Genomic DNA, 14,439 nt, shown 5'->3' on the forward strand with positions numbered 1-14,439 from the left:
GGCCAGCGTGGTGGACTCAAGGCCTACACCCTCCCTCATTACGGGAGGAGACCCTTGCCCAGCAGTGGGACATTAATGGGTTAAATTTATTTATTTATTTTGAGGTCCTAAAATGGTCGTAACCTAAGCACGTCTATAGTTTTACATAACTACAATTGGAAGGAATTTAAGTCACTTTTTTTAAATTCTTGGAAGAATCCGTCATAGCCAAGCAGCACTAGGCTAACATGATGAACATCGGGTTTTACTGCATTTTCATTAAAGGAGGAGATCTGTTGTCAACAGTAATGAAGTAATAATATTAAACTTTATTTTTATTGTAAACTATACTATTTATGTTTCAAGGAAAAATATTTTGAAATATGTAAGACGAATATTGTCTAAAATTGTGTCATTTTTATGTTACTCTACTGTTATTGCCTATTACTGTTTATAGTATGTAGCTGACCCGCGCAACTTCGCTTGCGTCACATAAGAGAGAATGCGTCATATTTTTCCCCGTTTTTGTAACATTTTTCGTTGCTACTCCGCTCCTAATGACCGTAGCGTAATGTTATATAGCCTATAGCCTTCCTCGATAAATGGGCTATCTAACACTGAAAGAATTTTTCAAATCGGACTAGTAGTTCCTGAGATTAGCGCGTTTAAACAAACAAAAAAACAAACAAACTCTTCAGCTTTATTATATTAGTAGGTATAGATATATGTCTATTATTGTTATAAATATGTATATATTTCTTTCATCACACAAAGTCCCGTTATTGTCGACGCGATAACCTCTCTTGAGTTTCTCAAGAACTCTCCAATTTGAGCGGGATTCTGTATAGGTTAAGCTTTGTTTTGTAAATAAGATGGATAATGGCTGTCTCAATGATCTCTTTCTAATAATAAGAAAATTTTCTGTAGCTTTCAAGTTAGTGCTTATCTAAATCTGTTCAGCGGTTTAGCCATGAACAAGTAACACATATTTTTGTTTCTCGAAAATATTGTGAAAAATAAAGTCTTTCCATAATAATAAGTACCTATATAATATATGTCTTTACATATCAGGTATCACATATGAAAAGTTCTATCTAAAGTTATGAATTTAATGCTAACATATTACAAGAGTTTTAAATACTAGCGCATCTACTGTCCGACAACTTAGTACGCTTTATTTTATTTATATATTATTTGTATTTTCAAAGCAGATATGTAGATAGATATGATACAATGTATCAAGAAAAGGACAGTCAGCTGCATAAGCCTACAAGTCAATGAAGAACCAAAATCTGAATTTAGTAACTCCGCCAGTCGCGAACCATACTATAAAGAATATACCTTTCTATAAAGCTCTCTACAGTCTCTACTAAATGGTTGGTCTATAAGCATTACGTCTATAGAATGCGATCATTTGTGTCAATTATAGGTACCAAACAGAATAAGGTTAGTTTCTAACCAACTTCAAGTTTACAAGTAAAAAACAAGACCTATAATAAATCGTGTGAAAACAATAGTGCAGTGAGCAAACGTGTCGGAAACTCACGATCAACTCAATACTATTTTTTACTTGAGGCATTGAACTTATCAACCACAATACATTTGCTATCAATAACTACCCTTTCCCAATGTAATAAGGTTCAATTTCGCTTAATGATCAGTCGAGTTATGTTTGTTTTTTGCTATGAAGTTATTTCGCGTACAATTTTCTTTCTGCGTGTTTAATCGTTTCTATTGTAATGGAATAAGGTTTATTCTTGCTTGTCTTGTTTTTATGTATGTTTGTATGTTTTGTAGTTGTTTCGCATGAAGTTCAAGGTTCTATTTCCGGATGATTACTGCGTGAAGCTGTGCGGTTAATTGTGCTCTCGTGATTGGTTGGATTGTTTGAGAATTATTGGCTTAATGATGCTTAGTTACTTATTGTTGTGTACATTATTTGTTTTACTAATATTCATGTTGTACATTATAGTTATTTACACAATCTTTAAATCTTAATGTCTTTGCTTAAATGCTTTGCCAAATACAACCATAAACGACTACCTTTAAACACACAAAAGCTTGTTAGTTTTTGAAGGAACGTACCTATGACGAATCCATTTTCCGATACCTAAAGGCCTTTTTCAGATGATTGAAGTAACGACAGTTATGTTTGTTCACAATCTATCACTGCAAATTTCACCTAAATCGGCAAATCCGTACATCTGAAAAAGCGTAGCAGTCAGACAGGCAAACAATCGTTTACTTTATATAATATTGGTATGAATTATACCTGAAATACTTAAATTCCATTTAAGATCTGCCTACTCTAATTTCCTACATTATCACAGCTATATACTATTTACGGCGACAGTAATGTACAAACGACTGACATTTGCCCTATCATTCAGTACAGTAAGTAAAGTTTACGTGACCTTTCTACCAGTTTAGTGCGTTTATGTCAACAAATTGTTCCCAAACGTGCTGTACAAGTAATAAACTTAGCACTGACGTTTTTATATAGCTTTTACTATAGGAATTAGGGAGAAAACTTCTGAGAAGACTGTATAGGAATGCTGGCTGATTTGGCTTTGGTTTGACAGTGGTGTAACATTTTTGCTATTATATTGGATGAGAGATTAAGACTGAGTAAAAAATATCTGTTATTTATTAAAATAGCTGTAGTCGATGATGCGTACCGCAATAGAACTAGACGCCCATCGCATCACTTAGACTTTTTTCTGAAAACTGGATTAATTGACTTGTTTTATGGGTGTAATACGCCATTGATTCTGTTACTTTTACTACTTCTACCCAAAATTGATAGTTTTAGGCGTGTATCCGTCATTGTAAATTTCGAAGACAAAGCAAAATGATTTAGGATCTAATAAAAAAAAACTGTAATCATCACTTTTAAGTTAATATACATTAATCTATCACTTAACACCCACTAGCTAACATTATCTAAAATAAATATACAATACTATTCATAATCGACTCGTTAAAACTGCGATAGTTTCCATCAACATCCTAATATATATCTTTAGAACCTTTTAATCAGAAGTAGGTAGTAACATAAAATAAATTATAAACTACGATCTTACGCACGCGACTTTGCGTGAAAAACCCTATGAAATAAGAAATATCCTATGTCTTACTTAACTCAGCTTTATTCAAATTGTATAGGTAACATTACGCTGAGTCGTTACACGACAGAAGGAATAGACAGATCTATAGATCTATGTTTGACCTCAAATAAATATAAAAATAAGCATTAATATCCCACTGCAGGGCAAGGACCACTCCCGTAATGATCTCAATCAACAAATATTTAAAAGGATTCATTTTAACATACATTTATTTTCATTAATTAATCGTAGCGCTTGAAAGTATAACAAAAAAATATCTTTACAAACTTTCACGTTTATAATCATAATACTTTATCGATTATAGACTGTATACAGAAATAAATCTTTCAATACATCGCCTATATAAACTGTATCATGTTTACAAATACGTATCGCCCGAGAATAAAAATAAAATGGCTTCCTAGTGATGTAGGTAGTGCTTTGATCTTAGCAGTTTGAAGTTTTCTAGTGTTTAAGTTAAAGTTAGACTTGAAGTTTCGATTGCTTTGTTCTTAATCGATGGTCTGGAAGATAGTTTATTTATTTTTGAGAAAATGGGTACTTAGGTATTGAAAGTAGTATTAAATTAAGTAACAATATTGTTACTATGCATTATTATAGTTGCTTTAGTTAAATCATTGAATTAAGTTTTATTTTATAGTGATTTTACTACGAGTACTTATGACCCTTCGACTAACGATCAACTGATCGAGAGGACTCGTCTCGTGGCCCTCGTGTGATGAGCACAAGTATCTGCTCTGAGCCTAGTCGTAAACATCTAATATATAAAATTCTCGCGTCACAGTTTTCGTTGCCATACTCCTCCGAAACGGCTTGACCGATTCTCATGAAATTTTGTGAGCATATTAAGTAGGTCTGAGAATCGGCCAACATCTATTTTTCATACCCCTAAGTGACACATTTTTTTTTTAGGTATATGGCAAAACCAAGTCTGCCGGGTCAGCTAGTATCTATACATATAAGTATGTATTTAGAAGTACATAAATACACATATTTATCAGTTATGTGGTTACAATAGTACAAGCTGTGCTTAGTTTTGAATTAGACGACTGTCAGTTTGTCCTGTTATTTAATTAAGTGATAAAATCATGCCTTAGTAACACAATAACTTCTCCATAAAGTACCTACAAGCAACAAACTATAAGTACAAACTTAATGCTTAAGTAACTAAATGTTAGAACATTATTTCTTGGGCATCCCTACCCACACGATATATCCAATCTGAGCAATACTAGCCGTCTCTGGAGGCGTCTACCGATTGCTAGCAGACGTTATAAGTTCCCTCAGGACTTGGTGTACAGTCAGCAAACAAATATACTGAATACGGTCGTGTTAGCTCACGAGATTAGTAGTAAGTGCGCGGAGAAAAAGTATATGAGTTTGATCGCAATGAGTTTCTAACGTTATGAAGTTTGTAATTTATTTGATAGTATTTTATCAGAATTCTATTACGTGATGAAACATTTTTGATTATTTGACAGAGAAGTAACACACTATCTACTTAAATACTGACTATTTTTTAATACATTTGGCAACTCTGACATAACATAATAAGTCTACTTCAAAAGTGGTTAGTCGTAACTAAACGGTTTCAAAAAAACAAGACTTCAAAACAAAATTAAGAGAATTTATGAAGAGTTTTGGTATATAACATTATCAGCGTATGTTCTAGTTGTCGATGCAGACTGTACCAACTCGTACAAGTGGAGAAACGAGTGCTGTATCAAATGAGACTTAAATAATAAGTGTTGTATAGAGTAGCTATTAATACTTGAGTGCTTGTTTAGGGAATATAAATCATTTGGTAAATAAATGGGAGGATTTGTGTTTTGGAAGATATACGTCGAAATTGCAGGTTTGTTTGGTATTTATTAGACAACTTAAGTTATTTGAATAAAATATGCATCTAGGCTTAATATTTTATCCCACCAAAAACATTCCGTAAAAATCTCGATGGAGCTCGGTGCAGATAAAGTCGTGCCAAGCCTAAGGTTCCTTACTGGGATTCCTTTATTATTATAATTGCTTAAATATTTTCCTTAAAAAGCCGATAGAAAAATAAACACGTCGACAGAATATGGTTAATTCCTGATTGTTTTACTAATCTGCACAGCTCTTCTATGGTAGAACTAATAAGGACTATTTGTTTTTGTCCTACAATTTTAGTGACCAGTTTCATAATTCCTGAATAAATTATCAGGTGAAATTTGTCAGCTGAATTCATACAATTACTGTCATTTTATCTATTGAATAGTTTACACGACGCTATTCCAGGGAAACTATTGATATGAAATAGGAACAAATTGGAGGACAAATTAAATTAATATTACTTTGAGCAACAAAATTTGTGTAAAAATCGCGACAATACTACTCTAACAAAAAAACTTCCTTGTAACCATCGGACAAAGACGAGCGACAATACTAGTCTAACAAACTACTACTATATATACTATAGTCCACAAAAATAACTAACAATTACAAACAAATTCGACCACTTGCTCCTATTCCCATGGTTCTCCAAAAGAACTGAACAAAACGATGTGGTAACTCATAATTGTTGATCCGACCTCTACGTCACGTATGTTATATTAGAATATTATACACATAAGGCCACACTTTCACAATAATGTGATGTTCTGATTGTTGAAGTGTTTTGTTGTGGGTTATTAATGTTGCAATGGATTTTTAGGTGATATTTTAGTTTGCGTTGAATATTTTCATCGATTCCGATCATGTTCTCAAGTCATCAACATTGTTAATGTCTACTGTTTATGTATAAACTGGCTTTTGCCCGAGACTTCGTTCGCATGTTTTGTGACTTAGGACAGAATTTTCATATAAACTTTCATCCCCTGCGGGTATAATTGATCAAAATCCTTTTTTAGCGGATGCCTACGTCATAACATCTGCCTGCATGCCAAATTTCAGCTCGACCCGTCCAGTGGTTTGGGCTGTGCGTTGATAGATCACTGTCAGTCAGTCAGTCAGTCACCTTTGAGTTTAATATATTAGAATATTATACACATAAGGCCACACTTTCACAATAATGTGATGTTCTGATTGTTGAAGTGTTTTGTTGTGGGTTATTAATGTTGCAATGGATTTTTAATGTTATTGCAGTTTGTTGAAGTGCCCAAATTTTGGATAACGTAGTAATCTTTCATGTTTTAAGGGTTATTTATTGTTACTATGTTACCTATGTCACTTAATATTATTTATGCTAAGTACTTAGGTACTGATTATAAGTAATTTAATACTGTCATTTAATTTAATACAGTAATAATCGATCGTGAATCGATGATATAATAAGTTTGCCTGTTTTTACTATGCGCTATGTCAAAGTATGCCACCGCATCACAACCTACCGGGAATGGTTTACTTAGTACAATAATTATTTATTGGTTAGTCAAATCAATTAGTATAATAACCTAAGGAAGTGTGTTGTCCAATTTAGGCTGTTTGATAACTAATTGCAAGTAAATCATTTCTGTACTTGGTTTGATTCTCAAATTCATGGAATTTTATGACAGAAAACTTTCTAGTATGGATAATAATTGCAACTTGGTGCGCCTAAATACGAGATCTTGTATTAAGATTATAACGACTATAACATAATTAAGTAAATAAAACATACAAAATGACGTAATTATATTTACATGAGAAACTTGTGTCGAAAATCAGTCTTGGTAAGAGTACAGTGGCGTAAACAGATACATTTCATAATATTAAATCTGTTCATAAGATGTCTTTTACGTGCTTTCTGTACTTAATTAACATACATACAAAATTATCTTTGGCAATTAAATTACTTCCCTTTGCATCTATACTAATCTATACTAATATTATAAAGCTGAAGAGTTTGTTTGTTTGTTTGAACGCGCTAATCTCAGGAACTACTGGTCCGATTCGAAGAATTCTTTCAGTTTAAGATAGCCCATTTATCGAGGAAGGTTAGGCTAGGCTAGGCTATATATCATCACGCTACGACCAATAGGAGCAGAATACGAGTAAAAAATGTTACAAAAACGGGGAAAATTTTGACCCATTCTCTCTTATGTGACGCAAGCGAAGTTGCGCGGGACAGCTAGTATTTCATAACTCAAATGTACCTTAAGCCAAAACATTAACCAATAGTATCAGTAGGTCCCTAATTTGGTTGCCGGGTTGAACTAGGTATAATTGCGTTTTAATAATATTTTTTCGATTATTTTTGTCTAACCGCTGTTCTTATAAAACTCACAATAGTTAGATGTATCAAGGAGCGTGTAGTACTAGACAATAGCTTGGCGAAGCTCCCAGTATAAGACCTTAGTATCACATAAGGCTGTACAGTTAATGGTATATTAAAAGATAAATGCCCAGTATTATAAACACTCCTACATACACACTCAGATGTAACAGACATGATGTGTTATAAATTAAAAAATAAATAATAAAAATAACCCATTAATGTCTCACTGCTGGGCAAGGCTCTCTTCCCAAACGAGGGAGAGGGGTTAGGCCTTGAGTCGACCACGCTGGCCATGTGCGGGTTGGGGACTTTGCATGCCCTCAATAAATATATTAAACAAAACATGTATGATATTATATAAATAAAAACTATATGTAATAAAGTTAACTATAATGTTATTTACTGCTAAATTATTTACCGTATGTTAAAATAAATCGTAGAAATGTAAAACATAAGCTTACAGATTGACAACGGATTTCCCCCGAGACCATGATTGTTACAATTTCACTTGCAAATCAGGTAAAATCGATCACATCGTCAAATTATGTGCGAATTCACGCCGGTGGGCTATTGGAAATTGTGTTCTGATAGATCTGACATAAACATTGATGGAAATTAATACAAATCGTATGTTTTTAAAATCATTTGTGAATGCAACTAGTACATAATGTTTTGCGTATTCAAATGTTGGATCAAAATGATACCGCTGTTTTTATTGTACGTATAAAACTGATGTATGATGTATTCTGTTGATCATGATGTATAACTCCCAGGTTAAAAAGAAGTTGTATTTTCTGCTCCTTTTTAAATTATATACCTAATATCACGCCTGTTACACTCCAAGGTTTAAGTAGAGGTGTATGAAATACACCTAAGTGGGTGTTTTAAAAATATTTATTTGAAATTTTTGATTCGGGACCTTAACAAACAAAACAAAAAATAAGGTTACCTCTTGTTTCTTTTCTTATATATACCTACTTAAACGTCTTCTTTTGAAACACACAAAACTAATTCGAAGCTAAAACCTTCGCTTGTAAAACTATCACCTAAAAACTTCCCATATTTACCCCACCACAAGACCGTTTTACCCTCATTTGAATGCGATTTACCCGTGAAGGCGAGCTCGGCAATATTCCCAATCAATCAGAGCAGATATCGGCGTTATATCCGAGAGATCGTTTCAATTTCCTCACCGGGATGTGAACCGACTGGGAATATATTACACCTCGAAAATGTTGACTGCTAAACTGGTGTTTAAACTGTTGAATACTTATGTATTCTACATAAACTACATACGTAGATATTTATATGAAAAATGCGACAGTCTGTCATTATGAATGTATGTTTGTAACTCAAATAAAAATTACTTTTAACGCACATAGGATTTATCTGAATAATAATCTTTCTAAACGTACCAATTTGTCAGTAGAAGCCAAACTAGTTAAATTTTTTGTACAAGTCACACAATATGGTCTTCTGATTCCGAAGTTTGCTTAGTTAGAAGTAGCCTGTACTACGGTAATCAAACAGCTGATATATAAACTTTTATACTTTAATACATACTCAATTACATAATTATACATTTATTCATCTGTCCAATATGGTATTTGAATCCTCGTCTTCGTACTAAGTGGTACTTGTCTAGTTACCATTAACGCGATTGTCTAGTACTATTTATCAATCAACAACCATCTAGCTATCGAGAAATTCCGTATGAAAAACTGATCAGCGCCTTAGCGCCTTAGCGGGCGTCGAAGGAACTATTTTTGCAGTACATTTTAAACATCAAACACTCGACATTCGATAGTACTGACTGTACAGAATCGTTAGACATTTTAGCTTGCGGATTTCGCGAAATAAAATAGAAATATAGAATATCTAATTTGCTACTATTTCTAAAGTTAAACAGCCCTTTGCGACCTGTTTTTAAGATTTACGACCAATAACTTAGACCTTTGTCACAATATTTAGTATTCATTCTGTTATATGCTCGCGAATGGCCTGTAATATCCGCTTTCAGCTTCATAAAACAATTGTTAATAAAATATTACGAACAAAATGTAGAGTTTCTCATTTCCGAAATATCTAGGAATTTACAGTAATGGAAAAGATGTTTGTAATTTTTATATTCCTGAAAAATTATGGCCCCAATACCCTTTTAACACGTACCTACCTATGTATTTAGTGATTGTCTGGAATGATCGAGGTTATTATTATAATTTTAAATCTGACTGGCCCTGTATTAAAAAAAAATCGCTGTATCCAGTATTTACATTTGGATTGGTTTTGTAACGAATTTTGTTATACAACAAAAAAATCTGCTTAAATCCAACTGGTAGTCGCAGACATATACGAGTTAGAAATAAACCTATTTAGCTTTATATTAACAAATATAATAATATGAAACAAAATAATTAAAGACTTATACAATATAATAGGATACATACAGTGAAAGATTGCACTCTTATGCCCATTTGTATATATAGTACCTAAATATATTGTTTATTGCTAATATTTTGTTTTTTACAAATTATTCATAGTTTAGTATAATATTTTATATGTTAAAAGTATGTAAATAGTATATTATTATGTCTACTTGTTCTATATTTTTTTGAAACAGATAATTTTATTTTCTCCACCTTTATAACAACGAATTTTTAATATTTTCTTAACGACTGAAAATACAAGAACGCATTAGACATTCTGGTAAGTTCAAACCTGCTGTCATAGTGGAAGGGATCGCTGCTATTTGTGTAGTGGCTCGGAATGCGACGGTGTCCGAGCTATACTTAGACGTTATTATACGTATGGTGGATTTGTTGACAGTTCGGTTTAATATACCTGATAGATGAGTTTCTTTAAGTAAGTTAGTCTATCTCTATATTCAGCTAATTTCTAAGTATGGTTGAGTATATGCCTACGTTTAATTCAATACAGCACCTCGTGTTATTCCTGCGCCAGTCAAAACTGCAGCCTTACTCATTTTTAAGAAATTATTTGACCATCTCCATATTTGAAGGTAGTCACTGTGATATTCGCCCATTTCATATGCAGATAAGACCTTTTAAATTGCCCTGTACGAGCAACATTTGAGTATTAATATGGATGAATAGTAGTAATGACACAGACGACAAGACTAATGTTATAAAAGCGTTAGCAACTTTGTCTGTTACGGTGGCATGGCCAAACGTCTAAACCGATTAAGATAAAATTTGACAGGGCGATAGAATACATTCCGAAGAAGAAAAACAGTTTTGTAAGATACTCGTAGTACACAATTATTTAGGTTTTTTAGAATCAATATTTGTAAAAAAGCCGTTTTAATACTAAGTCGATCACGTATACATATAAGTAATCTACATAACTACAAAAACTGAAAAAAGAACTGATACGTGAGTGCAGCTCCTAGCGCATCTTCTAACATATCTTTAGTATTAAATGTGTAAGCTTCATCGACGATCTGAATACCATTTGGCATTAAAGTCTAATAGCTACTTGAACAGGGATGGTACAGTAAGGAAATTGATTATAAGAATATTCAAAATACATAGTTTATAAAGAACTGACTTTGTTTGCCGGGAAACTAAATGCCATACTTAAGAAAAGTTTTATTTATAATCCTCCATTTTACGTCCGGTTTGTTCTTACAGAAACTTAAAACGTGATTAGGGAATGCAATCCCGACTCGAGATCGTCAACTCGAGATCCCTCGCGATCAGAGATATCAATCCCGCGGGATCCCGAGATTTTCGGGATCCCGTCTAGTTAGTAAAAATAATACAATTCGAACGGCTTGTTTAATGTAATATGTGTGTGATAGTGTGGTGAATGCAATAAATTATTATTTGAAAGAAAATAAAAGCCTTTATTTTTGAATATTACTAACAACGTAACATAATTAACAAGTGTAATAACATGAACATAATCAAAAAAGTAGGTGTAGCTCCAGGAGATCAAAATAAAAAGTAATCACATGGCATTTTGAAAGTAGCCTCTTAAAATACAAAGTGTATCAATAGTACGAGCTTCTAATCGGCATCTTAAGTCTATTGCAATGTAGCCAGCTGCTGAAAATGCCCTCTCCGACAATCCCGAACGGGATCTCGTCATATTATGCTTCGGGATTGATCCCGAAAAAATACACGGGATCTCGCGAGATCGGGATCCCGCGAGATCGGGATTGCATTCACTAAACGTGATATTGTAGCTAAATATTGAGGTATTCTAAATAAATTCATTTATAAGTGCAAGAATCATCACAAAATCTTACGATAAACCTTTTTGTGTTCCTCTTTTAAACAACCTTCATTAGGTTTTACTCTCATTGCTATGTTACTATAATACTTGGAATCATGTAACAAGATATTGCACTAAAAAAGTATTTATCTACTGTCAAATAAAAAAATAAGTTTACTCGTTGGTTTAACATTTAGTTTAGTATATATATCTTGATTTTTTAATTCAAAAAAATACTTATGGCAGTTCTATTATATCTATAAATATTCTTCAGCAACCCTACAACCCCATGAAGCGCACATTATACTCGAGTCCATCAATACAATTCGTTTTATCTCCGTATATTTATAACAAGGGCTACTGTTTGTGTCGGAATGTGACGCACGCACATGACTCACTGCCTGATCTAAGTTTATAGCGCTTGTTATCGATTATTGAAGGATAGATCAAAACCTACCATGTGTGGTCTATGGTATCGTTAGACTAAGGACCTATTAGCTGACATCCCATTCTTAACTGCAGACGTAGATTTTTGAAAAAGCAAGTAACCATGTTAAATTTCATCAAAATTAGTTCAGCAGTTAAGTTGTAAGCTCATGACAAACAGAAAAAAAAATTGTTTCACACAAAATTGTTTTTGACCCTAAGGTAAAAGTTTTTGCAAGACAATTAAGACATATTTTTAATTTAATAGCGCGATGATCTCAGTCAGAACTATCGACAGACTATCGATAGCTAGCCGTTTTTCGATAGTCGATAGTAGTACGAAATTGCTCCTCAGATTTTCATATAGAATTTATCGACAGCTAGTCGACGACGAAACAGTCGCTCAAGAGTTTTAAGTTTGTACCGTCTTATATCGCGATTGTAGGAGTAAATTGTTTATTATATAAAAGGAAAATGTAAGCAATGTATCATAAAGTTCAATAACGTAAAACAATGAAGTAATGCGGAAACGTTCACAACATTCTTTAAACATATTTCTATTGTAATTATCAGATGCTAATCTCTCACTTATTACTACAATGTCGACGCACTTTGAGACTAGGGCTGCCTGTAGCAAAAGGTAAAATATTATTTTGCATTTTACGAATGGGCTGAGTTTAGTTTTTTAGTTCTGTTAGAGGCCACAAATATGTGGCAAATGCCCTGAACTAAGTACTGATAGGTAATATTTGACATAGACAGAATACTGCGAAAAAATTATGTAGTAAAGCCATCGTTTTGGACTAAAGTGGTTATTTTGCAACTGCATAGTTGTCACAAATTCTCTTAGTAATATAATATTTAATATAAGTATTTGCTTAAAACTTACTCAAAAGTAAGCAATCGATCCAAATCTATTAGTAACAACTAACAAGATTATGTTTACTTCCAAGTCTTATTACAATACTATATTTTAACATTTGCTAGCGTAAAACCGAAAGCAAAAAAAAAAACTGCAGTCAATTTAACCAAAGCTATTAACTAATCATATCAAACATAATTGGCAACCCTATCCGCAATACAATACATAGGTATCGTGCGTTTTCCCTCGGTCATCACTCTTCACTCATTAACAAAACAAGCCACCGTGACAGACTGAATGACAAACCAATGTTTTTTACTATGCATACGTGCTCTTTCGTGATATCTATCGTTTTTAGGGTTCCTTATACGAAGGAATAAAACTGGGCCTTATAACCAAGACACCGCTGTCCGTCTGGCTATCTGTCTGTCTGTCACCACGACTACAAATAGAATTTTTGTAAGGGTGAAGGCCCCCATACAACAAACATAATGGTGTGTCGATTTAATAGGCCTTCGTCCTCTCATCGCCTCAGGCCTAACCTTTATCCTTATAAAACTACACACTAAAACCTTTCTCAAGTATCACTCTATCTTTTGTTTAAAAACCACATGAAAATCTGCTATAAAGTTTTGGAGTTGATCGCGATCAGACAGACAGACTTTGCACGGAGACTATTTTTATAATATGTAGTAATAATGATAGTGATGATACGGAACCCAGCACTGGCCGCACTTGCTGGCACTTGGCCGGTTTTTTACTAAACATACTTTTTCGTGATATCCATCGTTTTTGTTCAATTTTATTTGCAATTCTAGGAAACGTATGAATTTATGTATTTCGTTTTTGTTCAAGATAATAGTAGTTATGGCTATATTTGGTTTAATGTGGATTAGGTTTCTTTTGATCCGATTAAGGTAAGTTTAAGTAAGTTATATATGAACGAAAGAACACGAGCAATTTATTTTAGTATTTCCTGTATGTATGTGATTTGGGAATATAATTTTCTGGTCAATTTTAAGCGTGTTTTTTTTTAGTTCTTTAACCATTTATTTTTGGTTGCCATTTGTGTAGGGGTTGCAATTTTACGAGATGAATTAGAAGCAGCTCGTTTTTTTACTTAGCCCACATGTTCTACTTTGGTTTAGAAAAAAACTCGTAAAAATAGATTCGTAAAAAATATTTCTTGAGTCATAATAATATACTTAAATATTTTGTTAGCTTAGGCAAAAAAAAATACATTAAACTACGTGCCTAACATCTCAAACAAAATAATTGTTTGCACTTGTGCCTACATTTACAAAACAAACACTACAGATATATTTAGAGGAAACTAATAAAATGCCTAGTCGAGAATTTACCAAACTATTTTGGTAATACATTTTTCAAATAAAATATAGATTCGGATTTTATCACCACAAACTTATTATCTCTCCATTTCGAAATATCTGTTTTTACTATTTCACTGCAATATTCTGCCGTACTATCTAAAACACAACTAACCACCTTTATTTAAAGTCAGTAAAACGTGTTATATTTAAAAAGACGTTCAGTATCCATTGTAGCGAGCGTATCGC

At 33.0% G+C, this 14,439-nt stretch overlaps 1 protein-coding gene across 2 annotated transcripts in view; it reads right to left on the reverse strand.

Annotated features, from left to right (window-relative positions):
• The window catches only part of LOC142980698 (uncharacterized), a 157,284-nt gene that overhangs the window by 68,878 nt on the left and 73,967 nt on the right, over window positions 1-14,439 (reverse strand). The gene's annotated exons all lie outside the window — the stretch shown is intronic.

This window comes from Anticarsia gemmatalis, chromosome 18, assembly GCF_050436995.1.
Source record: "Anticarsia gemmatalis isolate Benzon Research Colony breed Stoneville strain chromosome 18, ilAntGemm2 primary, whole genome shotgun sequence".
In the NCBI taxonomy this organism is placed as follows: Eukaryota; Metazoa; Arthropoda; class Insecta; order Lepidoptera; family Erebidae; genus Anticarsia; species Anticarsia gemmatalis.